This window comes from Arctopsyche grandis, chromosome 1, assembly GCF_051622035.1.
Source record: "Arctopsyche grandis isolate Sample6627 chromosome 1, ASM5162203v2, whole genome shotgun sequence".
Classification (NCBI taxonomy): domain Eukaryota; kingdom Metazoa; phylum Arthropoda; class Insecta; order Trichoptera; family Hydropsychidae; genus Arctopsyche; species Arctopsyche grandis.
Genome location: NC_135355.1, coordinates 22219686 through 22241270, shown reverse-complemented (window position 1 = coordinate 22241270; position 21585 = coordinate 22219686).

The following is a 21585-nucleotide window of genomic DNA, read 5'->3' as shown; positions in this document are numbered from 1 at the left end:
CAGAGTCATCCAAAGGGCGACCGGGACGAGGGCAGTTCGCCAATTCGCCGCAAGTAGCAAGAAATAGCGGCTGTAGGTGACGACGATCCACGGGAAAGCATCGTCGTCAGAAGAGGAGCGGAGATCGACTACAACTGAGAGATGTCGATTACAAGCCACTATTCCCTTCAACTGTTTGTTGACGGCAGATGTCAACAAACTGGAAAAAAAAAACTAGTTGGAAACGAGTCTAATTGGAAACTAGTTAACCACCTGTTATGTCACAGGTGTCGTCTCGCAAAGAGTATGAAAGTAAACGGATTGAAACGAGCGACTTGGATCAACCACGTGAGGGCATTTGAAACCGAAGAAACGCCAAATCGCGACTTCAACGAGAGAGAGCGGAACAATTGATATACGTCAACATCGAAAAAAAATCTAGTTGGAAACTAGTGGAAACACGAGTACCTGAAAATATACACGGACAGTTGCAGCAGTGTTTAGATCATCTCGCAGATGTAACGGGAAAATACATCAGAAAGAAATGGATTTCAGTTGGGTCAATGGAACGGAAAAGAAGCACATTCAACAGAGTGGCAGACTGTTGGGTGCACATTTACCAAGGTCAATGGAACGGAAAAGAAACACAACCAGCAGAGTGGCAGACTGAGGTGTGCACATTTTCCAGGGTCAAGGGAACGGAAAAGAAGCACCACCAACAGAGTGGCAGACTGAGGGGTGCACATTTTCCAGGGTCAACCGTCATTTTTGTGAGGATGGTGGCGATTCTTGTGGGACATGGCTTTGGAGCACGTTCTGGGTTGAACGTTGGTCTGCAGCAGGATGCTGGGCCACATGACATAGGAACACTGGGCCACCGTAGCAAATTTGGACGATGGTGACACGAGAGACATGGACCAAGTCACTTTTGTGAGGATGGGAGCGATTCTTGTGGGACATGGCTTTGGAGCACGTTCTGGGTTGAACGTTGGTCTGCAGTAGGATGCTGGGCCACATGACAGGAATACGGGGCTGCCATAGCAAATTTGGACTTTGGTGATACGAGCAACATGGACCAAACACGTGAGAAATTTTTGGACCGAAGAGCTAACAAATAATGATTTCCAAATGTAGAACATCGGATGACTAATTTTAGGCGATTAGAAATGTTACTGTAATTGTTTCCATTGTAAAGGTGACGTAAAGTGAAGTGTAATGAAAGGTTTATGTAATTGTTTCCATTGTAAAGGTGACGTAAAGTGAAGTGTAATGAAAGGTTTATGTAATTGTTTCCATTGTAAAGGTGACGTAAATTGAAGGGTAACGAAAGTTTAATGTAACTGTTTCCATTGTAAAGGTGACGTAAATCGTAGTGTAATGAAATTTTAAATGTTTTTGTTTCCATTGTAAAGGAGGCGTAAATTGAAGGGTAACGAAAGTTTAATGTATTTGTTTCCATTGTAAAGGTGACGTAAATTGAAGTGTAACGAAAGTTTACTGTAATTGTTTCCATTGTAAAGGTGACGTAAAGTGAAGTGTAATGAAAGTTTTATGTAATTGTTTCCATTATAAAGGTGACGTAAATTGAAATGTAACGAAAGTTCAATGCAATTGTTTCCATTGTAAAGATGACGTTAATCTAACTGTTACAGAATTTAAATTGTAAAGGTAACGTTAATGTAACGGTAATAGAATTTAAATGTCATTGTTTCCATTGTAACTGTAAAGATAACGACTGTAATTGTAAATGTAACTGTGACTGATATCGGAGATAAATGTAACTACTGTAGATTTATCAGTTATGATTTGTTGGTCAATCGGGACGATTTGACCTAAGAGGGAGGCAATGTTACGTACGCCGTGGATTGAGCGAATTGTACTTAGACCAACGGATATCTGTTATCGGTTAACTAAATGCATGCACTTACTTCCAAAGATTATATCTGGACTCTAAGTGCATTTAGGCTAAACAATGACCGTTATTAGTTATTTCTCAGAATCGGTACGGGAAGACCCAATGTCTTGGAAATACATATCCGAATACGTGACTATACAACAGGTAAACAGATTAGGCGTCCTGAGAGATCTACCCTTTATAAGGCGGTACGTAGGCGATATAAGGCATTCTGGACGGAGCAGTGACCGTGCGTGTATCTCCTGAATCATCAATAAATGCTGTGAAACGACTGTTGGCCTTTTACTTGGATCCTCCACCCACCCGTACGCAACACTATTTTCAACACCCTCTGTTGTTTGAAAAAAAAACAAGCTAATTCATATTCGACTTATTTTTGATGTAATTTAAAGATTTAATACGAATTGTATTATGTAGTTACATATGTACGTACATATGTATGTCCTCGTTTGTTTCTTAATAAATACTTGTCAATACTTAAATCAAATACATTAAAGGTCTGACCGCACCATGCGACAACCGAACGATCCGACACTTCACAACAGTACGCTACCAAATATTGTTTGTATGAAATTGTATGAGACATAACGCACTGCGCGACAGTCGCATGACGTAGAACGACACCTTGCGTCAAAGTTGACTTTTCGACCAACTTTGACGCAAGGTGTCGTTCGCGACGTGACGCAAGGTCGTTGAATTATTCTCCTTCTTCATATCGTGACTTTGAAATAGCATGTAGCCATAATCTTTTGGTTTTTCTCGATTGTTCTTCTTCCTCGCATATCAATGATACTACGGGTCTACCTGTCTTGACAGAATTTATTTTTACAGAATGTTAAATTACAGAAAAAGGCGTGGTCAGGAGTGGAGTCATGGGTGGAGTCAATGAATCCCCCGTCATACCCCCCATACCCCCCCAGTTCGAAAATTAATTAATTAATTCGAAAAATATTTTCCATTCTACTAGGAGTACACGTACACGAAGGAGATGGATACGATACGATAAAAATACTACGTGTAGTATTGAAACCATATGTGTAGTATTTAAACATGCGTAATATTGTCGAAATTCGTTGTGTATGTAATCGTTGTGTATGTCGAAATTCGTTGTGTAAAAATAAATTCTGTAAAACTATGGCAACCCCAAACAATTATATTAGGTATGTTCATACATACATATATTACAATAACATATAGCATAGAACAAAAATATATAGTAATTTCTGAAAACTTTAATATTTTTAAAATCAAGCTAGATGTTTTTATAATTCTGCTTTTCCTATCTCTTCAATTTTTTTCTATATTTTCGTTTTTTTTAGATATAATTTAACTGTTTTATTTTTTTATCTCTTTGTAATTTTTTATTTCGTTATTTCTTTTTCTTCTCTTATTCTTATTTTTATTTTTATTTTATTGTTGTCATCTTGAATGCTTTATTGTTTTTCTCATTTAATTTATATACACACATATACAGGGCCAACGAGAGGTGGACAAAACATTATAATTAATGTTTTGCGAGGTATTTCTCAAAATGAAGAAAGGTTGACTTATGCCACTTTCAATCATAACGGCTCATATAGGTATTTTTCTAATAGTTCTGATATACTGTTCACATATGTATTAAAAATATATCTCTAAGATATTTTTTCTTTATTTTGTCATCTGAATTATTTTTCCCAGGGTCCGGGATTTCTCTCGGGGACCCTGTACATATATGTATAATACATACAAATGTATCCATAAATCAAACCTTTACCTTTACCACCTCCCCCAGGTATGTTAAATAAATACATATAAAAATAGTTTACAATTATATAATTTCATGTGTATCTACATATAATAATGTAATTGCTTCATTCATCGTATAAAATATTGACAATTCTAGATTTTAACAGCCCATTCAATATTGTTGATGTGTATAATATATCAAATTAGTCAGTTATTTGTGACAATGCTGAATGAAGGGTTGATCACATTGTACTTCGGAGCGAAGGCAATTCTTAAGGTCACTCAGTCAGATTATTTCAGTCGATTTCAGCAGCTTTTGATACAATTTTCAGCAGTGTGTGCGCTCTTACGTGTAACACTGAGCAGATCACACGCGTCAATATTCAGTTTGGCACGCTTTACAACTGGGTGAAATATTTTTGGATTGAAAATCGTCGGCATCAGGGTGACGTGCTCACCATTAAAGATAATGATTGAACTTTTGGATTTATTAGTGATTTAAATATCAACGAGCAAATTGACACTTGTCGTCACAGTGAAATTTTATCATTTTGAATTTGGTGATAACACTTTTGCATTATTTTGAAAATACTTCAGAAACAGTGTTGAAATAAAAAAAAGTCAATTTTTTATTGAGTTGGATATCTTTAGTCAGGACCGCGTCTGTTTATTCGGAATCAACAGGCAGTTGCTAGTCTACTATACCCCCAGGTAGTTGATGCAAATACATATTTTAGCATATTCACTCGTTGAAAGTATTATAAATTTCAATGAATGTGTAATTATCATATGTAAATTCATATAAAAAAACGTCCTATATCAAAACATCGGTATAATTCTAAACAATATATGTACATACATATTTTTTTTTGTATAAACATAGTATTAGTATACAAAAAAAATGTATAACTTAAAAACACACTGAAAAGTGCGACACTGGACGCGTAGATTGGACTCCATCTGTGATGGGCGTGTCTTCATGTCATTGCTAATTCGTACGATCTTATTATTTCTTCAAATATGGGAATTAATTTTATTGATCACTGTCAAACCATGTTAATACAAGAATATTCGTATGATCTTATTATTTCTTCAAATATGGAAATTAATTTTATTGATCACTGTCAAACCATGTTAATACAAGAATATAATACCTCCGAAAACATTCGTGGTTGTTAGTTTTTATTTCCAGGTCTCGACGGAAGAGATTAAGCGTGCTAGCGCTTATTTTGCATGAACAAAACTTAACTAAATCTAAAAAAAGAAAATACTTCCCACTCTCTGTGTCTGCACCTTCAGTTCATTTATAGATGAAAATTATGTTCAATCACGTAGTATCACCAGGAGCGTGAACTAGTTAGCATATAATGCTTTCGAGCAGAGAGGTTACAGTTCGATACCCACTAGTAGCTGCTGGGTTTTTTTTCTTTTTCGAAACGGTTCCTGTAAAATTGCCATCTCCTTTCCAATCTCTATTGCAAATTTCAAGTTATTCAGCGTCTTGACGTTCGCCGACTTATTTATGTAATAAAATGCTGCAAAAACTTTTTCATTGATGTCACTGTGGATGATGTTTGTATGAATTCACATTGTATAAATACTTTTAATGATTGTATTGACCGTGTTGTATCTGTATAAGTATACTCGTCGCATTGGAGGGATCTGTAAAGGCGAGTTTACATGTTCGATTGAAAAAAAAAATGTCAATATTATTGAACATCCTTGAATATACATATGTATGTACATACATATATTGTGTAAGTTTTTTCACGATACATTTTTCAATGTGTATGCGTCAGTGTTGATGATATTTTTGTGTCAGATTTCAGCCCATTATGATAATTGAATCAGATTCCAAATAGATGTGTAGCCACTTTTATCGATACATGTATCATTACAGAGATACATATACGTGAATGGGGCACTCATCATATTATATATTTAAAATATTATATATTGAATATCCCCAATATCATATATATATAAAATAATATATATAAAAATATATATTATTTTATATAATATCATATATATAAAAATTACTCTTTTAATTTTATTATTTTATTAAATATTGGTCGCTTTTTCAACGGAATTGCTATTTTTTATGCTATTTATTAATTTATTTATGCACTTACTATTTTTTATACACTTTATTTAGTAATTAATTTAAATAATATTAGATAAAAAGAATAAATTTGACTTTGTTTGTCGATCAGATATAAACATGTAATTATAGTACTAGAAATAAATTGATTGATAGTTGAAAGACTAGTTAATAATAAAGTGATACCATATGTATTTGTATCACCTTAAAATTAAACGACATTACTAATTGCACTAATCACGAATTTATTGACGCTTATTACAATCTCATCATAGCGAACACCATTTCTGAATTCGAATAGGTAACAAATCTATTTGTAGGACAGTGACAGGTCTGATAAAAATTTAGCTCACTTAAAAATTAGATACTTGGCTCGTTGTGGAGAAAAAAGTGCCTAGGCGCCAAAACAAAAAAATGCGCTAAATCTGTTATATTCTTATAACGATCAATAACATGAATAAATATACTAGTAATTGTATCTAATTATGTAAAAGATCAATTCTCAGTCATTTAAAGCAGTTGATAGCAGCCGATGTTGTTATTGACTGGCGATGCCCGGCATTTCTGTGAATGATGATTGAAAAAACTCCTTTCCATAACTACCAAATTTGGCAGTTAGATGAGTACATATTTGTATCTACATAAATATATTTTATTTTATTTTATTTAACATATTAGCCACAGTGACATTACAGAGAGCTCTAACGCGTCACTGTGGCCAGTCAATTAATTACAACAATATATGTATGTTACAGTAACTCTGTATTCCCCAGAAAAACTATACTTTCACTAGTAGAAGTATATTTTCGCCAACTCAGTCGATGAAAATATATCACAAAACATAATATTGAAAACATGCCGTTAACTTGGATGCTAGATCATAACAGCACCAATTGAAAGAAAGGACTGAGGACTGTCCAATTTATGCATAAAAGGAAACAAACGGTCTCCATATAGAGCTGTATTTAGACAAACCTCAAAAGCTGGTCAAACATCATCAAATTTGGCTTCTGATGTAATTTAACATGTATACATTGAAGAAGATATCAAAGAAGAAGACACAACATTAATAGAAGTATCATTCGTATATAAATGTAAAGTATATGAACAGTGAAAGTATACTTTCACTGTTCATATACTTTAACTAGTGAAAGTCTACTTTCACTGTTGATATGAAATCACTGTAACATATACATACAAATATTTTTATTTTTATTAAATGTATAATACATACTAGACAAATAAAATAAAATAAAACTTTTTTTTGTACGACTTTTTTTTGTACACATATGTATAAATACATACGAATAAATGCAATAAGGATATGACGATAAAATTAGTATGTTTGTTTAGAGCTACATTTTCCATAAACACAATAATGTTATCGCACCCAAATAATGTAATTAAAATGTGGATGTATAATAAAAATTTATTGTCAAAATAATGATTTTGGTTGAAGAAAATGAAACACGCATTCGATTACGAATTTTTATTTATTATAATCTTATTCAATACAATTTTTAAGTATTAACTAAAAGTTTCTGTGTTTTTGTTGTGCTTTAAGCAGCCTAAAAGTTTTACATATGGTAGTACAGCTTTATCCAAGTCGCTAATTATCCTAGAACTTCTATCAGCATCTGGGTCTGTCTCTGATATCACACGTTTTAATTTTTCTACCTTTCGCAAACATTTCATTAAATTTTTCGCATCTAAATCCGATTTGGACCCTTGGGAATCGTCTTTGCTTTGGTCTTCCGCTGATTTAACCTCATCGTTTTGGCACTCGACAGTTTCATCAAGTATGATATTCAAAAAATCCGGCTCGAACAACATACTATCACAATCTTCTTCAGGGGGTGCATTTGAGGGGTTGAAACGCTTCTTGAAGTTTTCAAACCACCCCTTGCTCGCCTGAAAGTTACCACCTCGACTCGTTGTTCCCGTTTGATCAACTACTTGCTTGTAGATCTGTTTAGCTTTTGCTCTTATGGTCGCCCCATCTACTGTCGGCTCGTCGTGTTTCTTCTGTTCGTCTATCCAAGCGCTCAGAAGGCTCTCCATGGTTTCTAGAACGGGGTCCCTCCTGCACACTTTGGAAACGTTTGCACTGGTTCTGGTGGTTACTCGAACGCTGGCTCTAATCTTCTCTTCGCAGGTTCTTATCGTACGTATTGTAGATTCGTTGACACAGTTTTGTCTACTCACTTCAGCTACGGACATGCCCATCTGGAGCCTGTCGAGGATCTCCACCTTCTCAATGAGGGTCATAACCCTGCGGGCCCTCTTGGCCCTCTCGCCCCTCGTCGGATCGTTCGGTTTGGACACCATGGTGGAATATGACGTGATGATACAATTGAAGGGAAAAAATCTATTATGAAATAGAGAGACGAGCACAACTGAGCTGTGGGGCAGCACAGCGGATACTGGGTGTATGAGGGGAGGTGAAGGAGGATCGGCGGTCGGCGAAACCGCATACTCGGGTTACCGCAGCGCGCTTAACCCGCGTATAAGCAAATATTCCGCGTTCGACAAAAAGCTACGAGGGGGATTTGGTCCCCTTGCAAATAATTTTTTACTGATTTTTTTTTATTGCTATTTATTACTCGTTTCCACGAAACATGATTCATTGAGTTTTTATTACTAAATGCGTATATGTACATATGTATGTATGTATGTATGTAGCTTCAAGTGTCTGGTTTCATTCGGTAGACAGTAAATGCTCATATGAATTTATTCTTGTTTAAAAACTAGTAAACTTAAAAAAACATTAAGAATAAAAATTATTTTTTCATTTAATACTTAGCACTAACTCTGGTAATGTAAGATTACCATATCCTGGTCATACAGATTACCTAAACACAATCTGCTTTAAGTCATCGACTTTAGAGAGCCTTTAATTAATATTATGTATTAGATGTATTATGAACATTTATAAGGATTGTAAATAGGTTTTTGAGCTCTTTTTCCTATTATGCTTTAGATTAACATTAGAATAATATAATACTGTGATTACTAACCAAATTAAATTAAATTGTAAAATAGAAAATGATCAGTAGATCAGTAGCTATTAAAATAGATATAAGATGTATTGTGTACATAATTTTGTAATAATAAAAAGCATTTAAAAATCAAAAATATCCTGGTCATCATATATGTATGTACATATATTTATTTGTATTTGATTTATTATCATAATAAATACATTATATAAATGGATAGATAATAGTAATAACAATATAACGTCCAATGCGACCTGACAGGTTGCTCCAATGCGTCACACCAGTCTTACAAAAAAAAAAGAAAAGAACAATAAAAATTGGCAATCATTCATCTCATTCAAATAGACTCGTCTTTAGATTTCTCAGACAAATAGAATCTCATATACTAATGTATACAATGTAAAATGAACATTTTTTGAAATCGTTCATAGATTTTGGAGTGTTTTCCTATTATGCTATATATACTAATATTAAAATAAGATATTACTATAAATACTAGCAAGAAAAGAATGGATAAAAAAATGTAAAATAGATCACTGGAACAGTAGTTCTATATTGTATATTAGAATAAACCTAAGATGTATAATGAACATAATTTATTAACAAAAAAAGCATTTAAGCATCATTAAAAGAGTGGACACCTATGTAATGTTTTATTTATCTCTGCTTTCCAACCACCGTTATTGCTTATACATACTTACATTATTTTAACATTAACTATTTCCTTAATCCTTTCTAAAAATAATTCGACTAGCAACTAACTTCAATTAATTTGATTGATTAATTAACTAACTATTGCTTCTATTATTATTATTATTATTATATTGTAAATTATTGTTTCTATTATTTTATTTATTTTTAACTTTTTTAATTTATGTTTTATTATTATTATCTATATATTTTTTATATGGACGATGGGGATTGCATCATTCTCCGTTTCGTCTGGAATAAAAAAGTTATTTATTATTAAATCAAGTGCTTTTTATTTATTCAAATTCATTAATATTTTCATGAATTCGTTTATTGTTACTGTGGCGCTGTGGTACTGCAGCACTCCAAGAAAACCGGGTTTTGTATGAAGAAATTATAGACATACACGCGAAGTACAAAATAAATAAACATTTGTTTTTTGTGCGAAATTTTTATTTATAGAATGCATAAAAAGTGTCATGAAGTTTTATTCAAATAAATAAGCTATGTCCAAATGATAAAAAATGTATGTCGAATTCTCATTATAATTTCGTCCGAATGTTGCAGTATAATATAATTATCAGTATCTGAAAACACAATCTGGGTAGTCAGTGGTCAATGGTTTTTTGGGTCTAAATATAATAGTTCCAACAGGTGTGTAAGAATAGACTTCCGTGGAACGGGACAGGTTAATCGGAGCCAGTGCCGATTTGAGTGGATTCAATTATCCGGGCGAAGAGGGTGGCAGCGGGGGTACGTCGACATAGTTCCTGGTAGGGGAAGGGTTAACAAGCTGTGTAAACACGCTGCGGGCGTTCGCGAATCCGACGCTTCGACGGTGACACATTCTCTACGTTCGCGAACACCAACAACATCGCTATCAACGCTTATCGCATACTCACTGGTTGTGCATACACTAGCTTGTGTGTTGTATGTATACTGACCTCGGACTTCGGCGTCACCTTGGTTGTAATCAGGGCTGTGGAGACGGGAGTCGGAGTCGGATTCGTTAATAAAAACTCGAGCCACTCTAGATCCGATTTCATGTTTAGTTTGCATTTCTTTACTTAATAATGTACGTATGTACATGAATATTGAATTACTAACTGATCTGAGAGACGCCGTGTTTCATTTGTTCTCTCTTATTCATGTTTAGGTCAAATTATTTGACAAATTCGTTACGCCAAATGCGTACATTTTATAGGTTTCGTGCGGGTATTCAAAATAAATGCAAATTATTTTATTAAAAGTTTATTTCATTTTATTTATTTATAAGTAACTCCAGAGTTATTCAACAATTTAAAAATCTTACATTTTTACTAGCCTTTTTCTTAATAATATTGTGAGAAAATGTTGAGCAACTTCATAACTCCCCAGCCCTGGCTGGAAATCCAGCCCTGGCTGGAACTCCAAACTCTGACTCAAAATCTGATTTCCTGTTGTATTTATGTATGCATACTTACATATGTCCTTCATATCAATTAATTTGGCATAAGGAAGAAAATTACGTGATTTCTATGGGACAGTCAGATAGTTTTATCAATTGGATTCTAGTATTTCAAGAATTTAACTTTTAAAATATGCTATATAATTAATTATAAGTATTTCATAGCAATAAAAAATCATAATCAACAGAAAAAAGGTTTTACTATTGATTCCGATACTCAATTTTGGAACTACTAGATTTCAATACTAGATTTTAAATTAAAGAGTGCAAAAGTCAAAAATCACATTTTTTTAAAAACCTCATTCATGTTTCACTTATTAAACGCTCATAGCTCTCAAATTATAGCAAGCCAACAAAAATATTTGAATTCAGTGGGTCTAATTTAGTATAGATTGAATGGTTTCTGCTCCGGTAATTTTTTTTATTACTCGGTGCTAGGAAGAATAACGAATTCTCTACTGGAAATACATTGAAATCACACTGAATCGATATTGTGGTTTGTGACGTAGAGAAAACAATATGTTGGGGCATAGTTTTTCTTTATGTAAGCAATCTATGTATGTATGTACATATATATTAAAAAAACCTACTAGACTTAAGTTATAAATAAATAAGTAAATATTTTTGTGACTTAAATGATTGACGATCACTGAAGTGACAACGTGGGTGTGGATTGAAAAACCCTGGTTTAGATATAAGGGCTGAGCTACTCGTGTAACAGACAATAAACCGACGCGACATCGACCGTGACCCATATAAAAGAACTGGATGAAAATTCGCTTTATTATCGATGGATAATTCATTTCAAACTCACGATAACAAATAATAATAATATCACTAGTCAGAAAAGTGCAACGGGTATATTTCCAAGAATGCAGTAAAAAAGTCGTATTTGTAATATGATCTTGAAAATTACACACAAAATCTTCTCAGTGGTTAATATGTAAGATTATTTTCATTTGTAGGTTTTCAGTGAACACAGTTTTGAAAAATTCTGCGCAAATGGAAATATTATTCATTGTTACGCCAACACCTACGCACGGGTCCATGATGCGCCGTTATCCCGTTTTCCCGGTTTTTCACGTCGAGATAAACTTTTCCGAGCATAGGGCAGGAAAAGTGTGAGAGCGGGGGCCCATGTCAAGGCTCCTGAGGGGATGCGAGGGTTCGGGTGAAGTGGTGGGCGGCTGTGGGGGTGGGTGGGGGGAGGGCGCCATTAACCGGCGCGATAAACTCACAAATCATGGGGGAAGCGTCACAAAAATAGACCTTAAAAACAAACGCAATCTGTTGATTAGAATCACAAATTCGCTTGTCTGCTCTCGGAAGACACCTTTCGCTCTCTTTCGCGTAAACGGGAAGACGGGAAGAGATGCTTTTGGTAGTACAACTTTCCATAGAGTCCATTGTTAGTTTAGTGTCAGCGTAAACTTATGCTTATGCCTATTTTATTTTGAATATATAATATAGTATAAAAAGTAAAGGAGAAAACAATGCGTTCAGAATGCTTCGTTACATCCTTTGTGCATATTCAGATGAAAAAAATATTATTAATAAAAAATGGGTGAATATTTTTCGATTATTAAAAAATCTTTTCATTTCTATTCAATTAAAATGAAAGATTAATTTCAAAATATTTTAATCTTTCTTGTTTCAAATAGAAAGGTCATTGTCATATTAGTGATCGATGGAATTTATTATCTTTCATCTATTTATGTAAGAGATAAGAGTATGCCCACAATTAATTACCTTAAAGTTTCCGTTGAAATCCTATCACGTTTCTGAACCGTTATTGCAAAAAGTCTTCACTTTAAGTGACATCTATACGGCAATAATTCATAGATGTCGCCTGAAAATACCCGATTTAACTTTATTATTACAACATCGGCGATATTTGAAGTTAAGATTTGGCCATCTTGAAGATGGCGGAGCTCGAATACATTAAAAAACTTGAAACGTCCTCCGATTAAAATTCTTCTCGAATACCTTTAACAACTTCAATTTTGCAGTAGGTGGTGGATGTGTTGCCATTAAGGGCGAAATGAAGTTGTAACAGTCGACGATCGAGAAACCGATTATCATCTTTATGCAAAAGGGTATAAGGGTCAGTTTGGCGGTGCAGAATGGAGTCATATTGGGCAGGCAAACTCACCGCACCTAATCAATACACGGTGTTCGGGAAGTTCCGGGTGCTTCCGCTAACTTCCGCGATGTTACGTACCCCTCCTCACTTGATCGTCTCGCCTCTCTCTCTCTCTCTCTCTCTCTCTCTCTCTCTCTCTCTCTCTCTCTCTCTCTCTCTTTTTCTCTCTCTCTTCTCTCGTTTTCCGTTACGTAGTACGTAACAGAATATTTTGCGCGTTACGTGTACACCGCGTGGCGCTCAAGCCTGACAGAGTTTTCCGCGCAGGTCGGCGCCAAATTGAAATGTCGTAAGTCTCGCGGGAAAAGCTTTGTGGAAACTACATCTAATACCAGCATGTGTCGGTGCAAACACGCCGCTCACTTTCACTATAGTTATAGCCTCTATTCGTTTGATATATGTATACGTACAATGAAACACGCGTTAATAATTGTAGTCGTACTCGAAACCCGGTTCATCACAAAGATTCAAATCACGTGATAGTAGTTTTCACAAATGCAACTTCTACGAATCTTATTATTTTTAATAAAAAGAAAATTGTTAACTTGTATAAGAAAATTCTTAAGTAAGTAAACAATTGTTGCTTGAAATTAACAAATGTATATATATATATATATATATATATATATATATATATATATATATATATATATATATATATATATATATATATATATATATATATATATATATATATATATATATATATATATATATATATATATATATATATATATATATATATATATATATATATATATATATATATATATATATATATATATATATATATATATATATATATATATATATATATATATATATATATATATATATATATATATATATATATATATATTGACTTACTAAAATGTGGCGGCTCCCCCCCCTAAATAATATCTTAGCTAGGCTTTTCAGCAAATGCATCCAGAACCAAGCTATACCAGAAGGATGGAATAACGCAACTATCATTTTAATACACTGTCTTTGACATGTCTGGTAGTAAAGATGAAGAGATAAAGAGACGTGTGAAATTAGGATGGAGTGCATTTGGACGGATGAATGCTGTTTTTAAATCAAAAATGCCACTCTGCCTGAAGAAAAGGATCTTTGATCAATGCGTTTTGCCAGTGATGACGTATGGATGTGAAACTTGGACACTGAATGCCAAGATGCTAAATAAAATCCAATGCACTCAAAGAAGTATGGAACGCTGTATGCTTGGCATAACGAGGAAAGACAGAAAGCGGAACACGTGGGTGAGAAGTATGACAAGGGTAGTGGACATAGTGGATAGAGTGAAGAGATTGAAATGGCAATGGGCGGGTCATGTAGCTAGGAGGATGGACGAAAGGTGGACAAAAGAAGTGCTTGAATGGTACCCGAGAGAAGGCAAAAGATTATAATAGAAAACCGCTTAAACATGACTAATCTAATAGTAAACATTTTATTAAAAAAAAAATAAAAAAATAAAAAAAAAATAAAAATAAAAAAAATATTTTTTGCCTTCTAGGGCTTCGCCCTCGGCGCCCCTTTGAGCCTTTGCCTTCTAGGGCTTCGCCCTCGGTGCCCCCCCGAGCCTTTGCCTTCTAGGGCTTTGCCCCTCTGCTTCCCCCTGAGCTATTGCCGTTTAGGGCTTCGCCCCTCTGCGCCCCCCTTAGCTAATGCCTTTTAGGCCCTATGCAGCTGAGCTCCATAAGGGTTTTTAAATTTGATAAGCGGGTTTTGAACCCTAAAATTAATATAAAAATATTGATTAATAACGTTAATATTATAAAATTACGCTAAAATTAGGTCGTCCGAAACGTAACTTATCATTTTTTGTTTATCGGTTTTTATACCTAGGTCATTTTACTAACAGAATTATGTATTAACTGATCGTTGATACTCTGATATAAGATACAACTGGTGATATGATATTAATATATATATATATATATATATATATATATATATATATATATATATATATATATATATATATATATATATATATATATATATATATATATATATATATATATATATATATATATATATATATATATATATTATACTTTTATGTTTTCGTCGGTTGTAAACGTAACCTATAAGACGTGCATTAAATTAATACCGATAAAGCTTTTATGATGGAAGTGAATATTTCCGTCAGTTGCACGCCTACCATTCGATAGCAATTCGTTTTCTTTTTTTGAACTGAATACATTCTCAAAATATTCGTAGAACACATGTATAAACTAACTTTGTCCAAAACTAACTGGTATTAAAAATATAATGCGACTGTACCAGCGAGTGGCAATCGCTGATCTATCCATCGCAACCTGTACATATGTAGTACACAGTGACTGGTACAATTGCGCTATTTGTGTCTAAAAATAACGTGTCCTTTGGTTATAATGATTTTCGCAAATAGGCCGGGGGAGAAGAAATGCGTCAAATTAACACAAGCCTTTATGTTTCTTATTGACCCAGTTCGATTAACGACCCGTCGGTTATATGCGGTCATCTCGATGAATTGAATCGAATCTGAACGGTGTTTATACGCGTGCTAGTTGTAAAACTGAAAACGATTGCCACTTCCCTATAAATAGATACATTTAGTATATTGGCAGTCTAACAACGCTTCAAAATCATTACTGTGGTTTGCGATCCGTTTACCAGTCTTGGAAAAACGTATAACTACGTAATTTATTTGATGTGTGGATGTTAGATACGGTGATTTCATACATTCGGAATTCTTGGGTATGTATGTATGTATTTATGGTGGCCAAACAACTGAACGCATGACAAAATAATATGAGATTTTATAATTTATTCTATTTTACATACTATTTCAAACTTTTTGTGGATTGTGTTCATTGGTCTTTAAGTTCACATGTCACCAGTGGCGGAATTACCGCGCCCGCAGACTCCGCAATGCGTGGGGGCGCTGCAAAGCGGCGTGCCTTTTTCACTGATTTTTTACATACCTCCTTTACGTTTCGTGTCAGTTGTCATTTTTATCTCTTATCCGATCGTTTTCATACTTTGCCATATTGCTCATTTTGGTCATCAATACAAGTTAATGTATCGTCTGTCATTACGTTAGAGATAAAATATCGTATACAACGCGTTTTAAACACGCGGAGAGTAAATCTTCTTGACGTTTAATAAGCGTCCGTCCCGTATTTTCCAACCTGTTCGCATTGATATGGCGATATAAGATTTTAATTGTTTAAACGGCTAAACGCCTATAATTCACTCTATATTTTATGAAATTTGCTATATTGGTTCTCGTTATCTCTAATATATAAATATTTATAGTTTTAACTCTTATATATATATATATATATATATATATATATATATATATATATATATATATATATATATATATATATATATATATATATATATATATATATATATGTATATCTATGAGATATGCTAAAAGTATATCTCTTCACTGGGTTTTATCTGCGAGATAAGTATTCAATAATAAGTTATGTTGTATCTAATTGTTAATATGATTTACAATAAGCTTACATAAATTTAGTTTTTTACAATAAGCTTACATACATACATCACATACAATTATTTTTAGTTATCAGCTGATTTAATTTATCTGATGATTGAAAAGTTCATTTCTGTAAACACATAAACTCATTTATGGACAATCATACATTGATAAACTATTCTTAAAGCAATCTTAGTATTAATAATCTATTCTAAACTGTAAGGTTCCCGGCATAAGCGAGTATACTTATTGCCGGCAGCAACTCATAACCTCATATTTCATTGTTTATTCTTTCATAACAAACTTTCTAACCTATACAAGCTACATATGTACACAGATCAAACAGTGATAGTTTTATTTTTAGTTATCAGCTGATTTAATTTTATGTATATATTTATATATATATATATATATATATATATATATATATATATATATATATATATATATATATATATATATATATATATATATATATATATATATATATATATATATATATATATATATATATATATATATATATATATATATATATATATATATATATATATATATATATATATATATATATGCCGATCCGTATGTGTGGTTGGTCAAACTGCTAGGGATAAAGGATATATATATATATATATATATATATATATATATATATATATCCTAACAAATGCCCTGCACTCCGTTAAATACGTTAGTGTTTTAAGTCAAGTAGATATAGGTAGCGATCACAGATTAGTCCGTGCCAAGATGGCCATTAATATAAATTGCGAACGTAAGAAATTAATAAAAGGATGCAGTAACTCTCCAGATTTCGCTCAACTAAGGTCTAGAAAAAAGGAATTCGAACTCGAACTTGGAAATCGATACGGGAAATTAAACCCAGAAGCAGACATCGAGGAATTGAACACCGTAATTAGTTCGGTTCTAACCTCAACAGGTAAGAAATTAGGTGGATTCAGGAAACAGATTAAGCTAAGCAAAATTTCAGAGGAAACATAAAACCTAATTAAGCATAAAAGGAAGTTAGATAGGGATAATAATAAGCAAGAATACAATCTAGTAAATAAGGAAATTAAAAAGAGAATAGTCAGGGATGTCAGGGATTTTCACAGCAAGCTAATAGAAAATACCATTAAGAATAACCGTAGCCTGAAAAAGTGCAAACAGGATCTTTTCTTAGGTAAAAACCAAATTATTGCAATCAGATCAGAGAGCGGAGTAATAATTAGGAATAGAGAAGAAATCATAGACAGAGTTTACACGTTCTATGCAAAACTATACGAGAACGACAACGGCCAATTCCCCGCTCTGGAATCGACACACGGCCAAAGGGTTCCTGCAGTATTGCCTAGCGAAGTAGAGGCCGCGCTTAAAACTGCAAAGAACGGTAAAACCCCAGGGGAAGATAATATTCCCATTGACTTACTAAAATGTGGCGGCTCCCCCCTAAATAATATCTTAGCTAGGCTTTTCAGCAAATGCATCCAGAACCAAGCTATACCAGAAGGATGGAATAACGCAACTATCATCTTAATACACAAAAAAGGTGATAAAAGCGATATCAAGAACTACCGACCCATTAGTTTACTTTCAGCGGTCTACAAGCTCTTCACGAAGGTTATTACAGAAAGGCTGAAGAATATCCTCGACGAGAACCAACCTATAGAACAGGCAGGATTTAGGGCAAATTTCAGCACAATGGACCACCTCCAAGTAGTAGGCGAACTAATCGAACGCGCCAACGAATATCAACGGCCATTGTGCCTAGGTTTCGTCGATGATGAGAAAGCCTTCGATACAGTGAGCCACAATGCAGTACTTAACGCTCTACAAAAACAGGGAGTACCGGAACCCTATGTGGGGCTGTTAGCTGCAATATATAAGAATGCCACAGCTTCGGTTAAAATTTTTTAGGTACAGATAGATTTAGCATAGGAAAAGGAGTAAGTCAAGGAGATACAATCTCGCCCAAGTTACTAATTACTATACAACGGGATAAATATGGATTGTAACCAATCGCTAGGTACTTCGCCTGATAAATATATTTTATTGAAGAGTTTTGTTAGATCTTCTATGTTATCGTCGTCCAATAACTTGAGGAATTCGGCAGGAATCAGATCCGGTCCAGTAGCTTTCCGACTCTTTGCTAGTTTTATAGCATGTTCCAATTCGGATTTCAATATATATGGTCCCGTTTCTGGATCTTCAATATGCCCTCCGGTTTCTCTATTGTCTTTAAAGAGCAATTTTGTGTACTCGGTCCATTCTGATTTCTTCTCATCCATATTTAAAATGATTTTTCCATTTTTATTCCTAAGGAGTATGAAATCTTTTTTTCTGAATGATCCTGTTGCTTCTTTTAGTTTTTTTAGATCCTGTTGCTTCTGTAACGTCACTGTGGCAAAATTGTAAAAAAATAAATAAAAATATCGATTTGTATTTTGTAAAAAAAAATTAATGTAATCGATCTCTAATTCATTAAGTCTGGGTGATAATGTTTTTACTATTCGTATAATACATTTAATGTCATGGTTAACTGATACATCATTATGAAGATTGTTCATCGTTGCGTTAGAGCAAACCTTGGTTTAATAATAAAAAGCGTGAAATTTATTGTATAGGGGGGCGTTTTGGGAGGAGGGAGAGGAGACGAGCGAGAGGCGATGATGGGAGGGAAATGGGGGAAGGAAAAGGGCTTTTCTGGTTGCCGTTCAAGGCCGACTGTCATTACTATCAAAATAAGGAGAGTGGATAAGGAACAAGGTGGCGGGAGGAAATTGAGAGGAGAAAGCGAGAGGACGAGAGCGAGAATGAGAACGAGGAGGGAGCGCCCGAGAATTTATCATGTTTATTACGTCGAATCATCTCGTTTTCCGTCTATCCCTTCTCTTCTTGGATATTGCTCTTTTCTCATTCTACAACCTTCGCAAGGCGGTGCAGAGCTGAGGGACCTATGTACAAGAAGAGGGAAAATCTCCACGAGTTGTCTGACGTCGACGGCGCGCTTCTACAACTGTGTAGCCCCCCCCCCCCTCCACACCAACCACCACTTTCTTCAACACCATTTTCACATTCCACAGACTACATTTCATCGCAATGTTATGGGATGCTCAGTTTAAAAATGAAAGTTGCTCCTATACCTATATACATATGTATGAGAAAGGGATGGTTTGTAAATTCACTAGACACTTCTACATACATTTAAGGATTCTATATACAGGATTCTAATTTTGGGATCGCATTTTATAAGCTGGAGTGAAAGGTCAAATGGGCGTGCTGGTAAATTAAATCTTTCGCATAAATCGCCCACATTCAAACCTTAAATTATTCACACGCGTAAATATACCGCTACTTAATCCATTAATAAATTTTCACACCAACTCCAATCAACCAAAAATAGTTATGGGGTGAAATTTATTAATATATACACATAGTCTTTTCGTTTCGCAATAGCAATCTGTCTAATTCGACAATTATGAATAATATTTTTAATATTTTCGTCTTATAAGTATGTACGATGATACTTGTTACTTAATACACAATTATCACTATGATAATTGTTTTAAGCGCATACCATACTTTAAATATGTAGGTCACCTCTTGTAGCGCTCGTCTACATTTTAAAAGAACATTTATTGTAAAGTTTCAGATAATAATCAACATTTTAAAAATCATCGATATTACCAATTGCGATCTAGTGCCCTCTCAATCATCATCAGTCATCTGCCCCCCCCCCCCCGTACGCTATGGCCCTGCCGATACCTATTTTACCTATATATTTAATTTAAAAAAATCCACGTTAACATATGAAATGTTTTTATTATTTTCTTTTTAGAAAGAGCAACGACATATGTACACACATACATAAATATGTACATGCATACATACTATACAGTGTATGTAGTTTTTGTGTTTAAAATGAAAATAAAATTAAAATAATCGGATGTGACTAACCCCATGACTTTATCTACATATATATTTGAGGATTATAAGAAGGTCACAAAACAAAATTCGATATTGAACCGTACAGACACATTTAAACATACCGGCAGCATTATGAAACATCTATCTATGACAGGATTTTCGATACGAATTGAGCGCAAATGTATGGAAACTTGCAGAAGACACAAGTTCTGCTTCCGGTTTTTGGATTTTATTCTCATTACTTGTTTTATTACCTCATTACTCATAATTTATTTTCATTACTTAAAATTACTATCAGTATTATACACAATAAATATCAAGAAAATTAAAATAATTTAAAAGGTCAAAATAAAATAATGAAATATTGTTTTAAAAAAAAAAAATACTACTTTCGTTTTACAAATTCTGACCAAAACCTTATAAGCTCTAAGTTAGTACATAAAAAATACAAATATAAAGTTTCAGATTGATACGTTTAGGGGTGTGGACAGGGTAGTGGCGATAACATTTTTGAACTTTCTAAGAAGAAAAAATCCCACTTCCGATTTTTAAAATTTATTGTTTTTTTTTATTTTCATCACATTTATACAAGAATTATACTTCAATTTTTTTTAAATGTCGCCGGAGGCATCGGGGGGCGCTGGGGCGAAGCTCCCAGGGCACCGGAGGCGTCGGGGGCGCTGGCGCTAAGCTTCCAGGGCGTCGGTGATGCACAAAATGTATCACTTCGTAATTTCTAATTCGTACCTCAATTTCTTTCCGAAACCAGCCGTTTCCTTTTCGATTCTGGATTCTATAATAAAAATGCTGTATTGTTTCTAATTGACCAGGAAAGCGCATTGGGGTTTACCTGTAAGGCCTTCCTGGTATAAAATAAAATATAATATGTAATTTGCTACAGAATAATGTCTAACTAATAACTAAAAATCCGATAAAACTTTAAGAGGAGTTAATTTATTTTGACCAATTACCGCTTTAAGATAATTTTTTTGTAGCCCAAGCTTATAATATGATATGGGATAATCGTTACGATAGTCTATATTTCTCACACGAAATAATCGTTCCAATTGAATATTAAGTATAAAGAGCCTTCGAAATTTACTATCACCGCTTAAGGATAGGTAGAAATGAGTGCAGGGAAGAAAATAATAGAGAGAGGG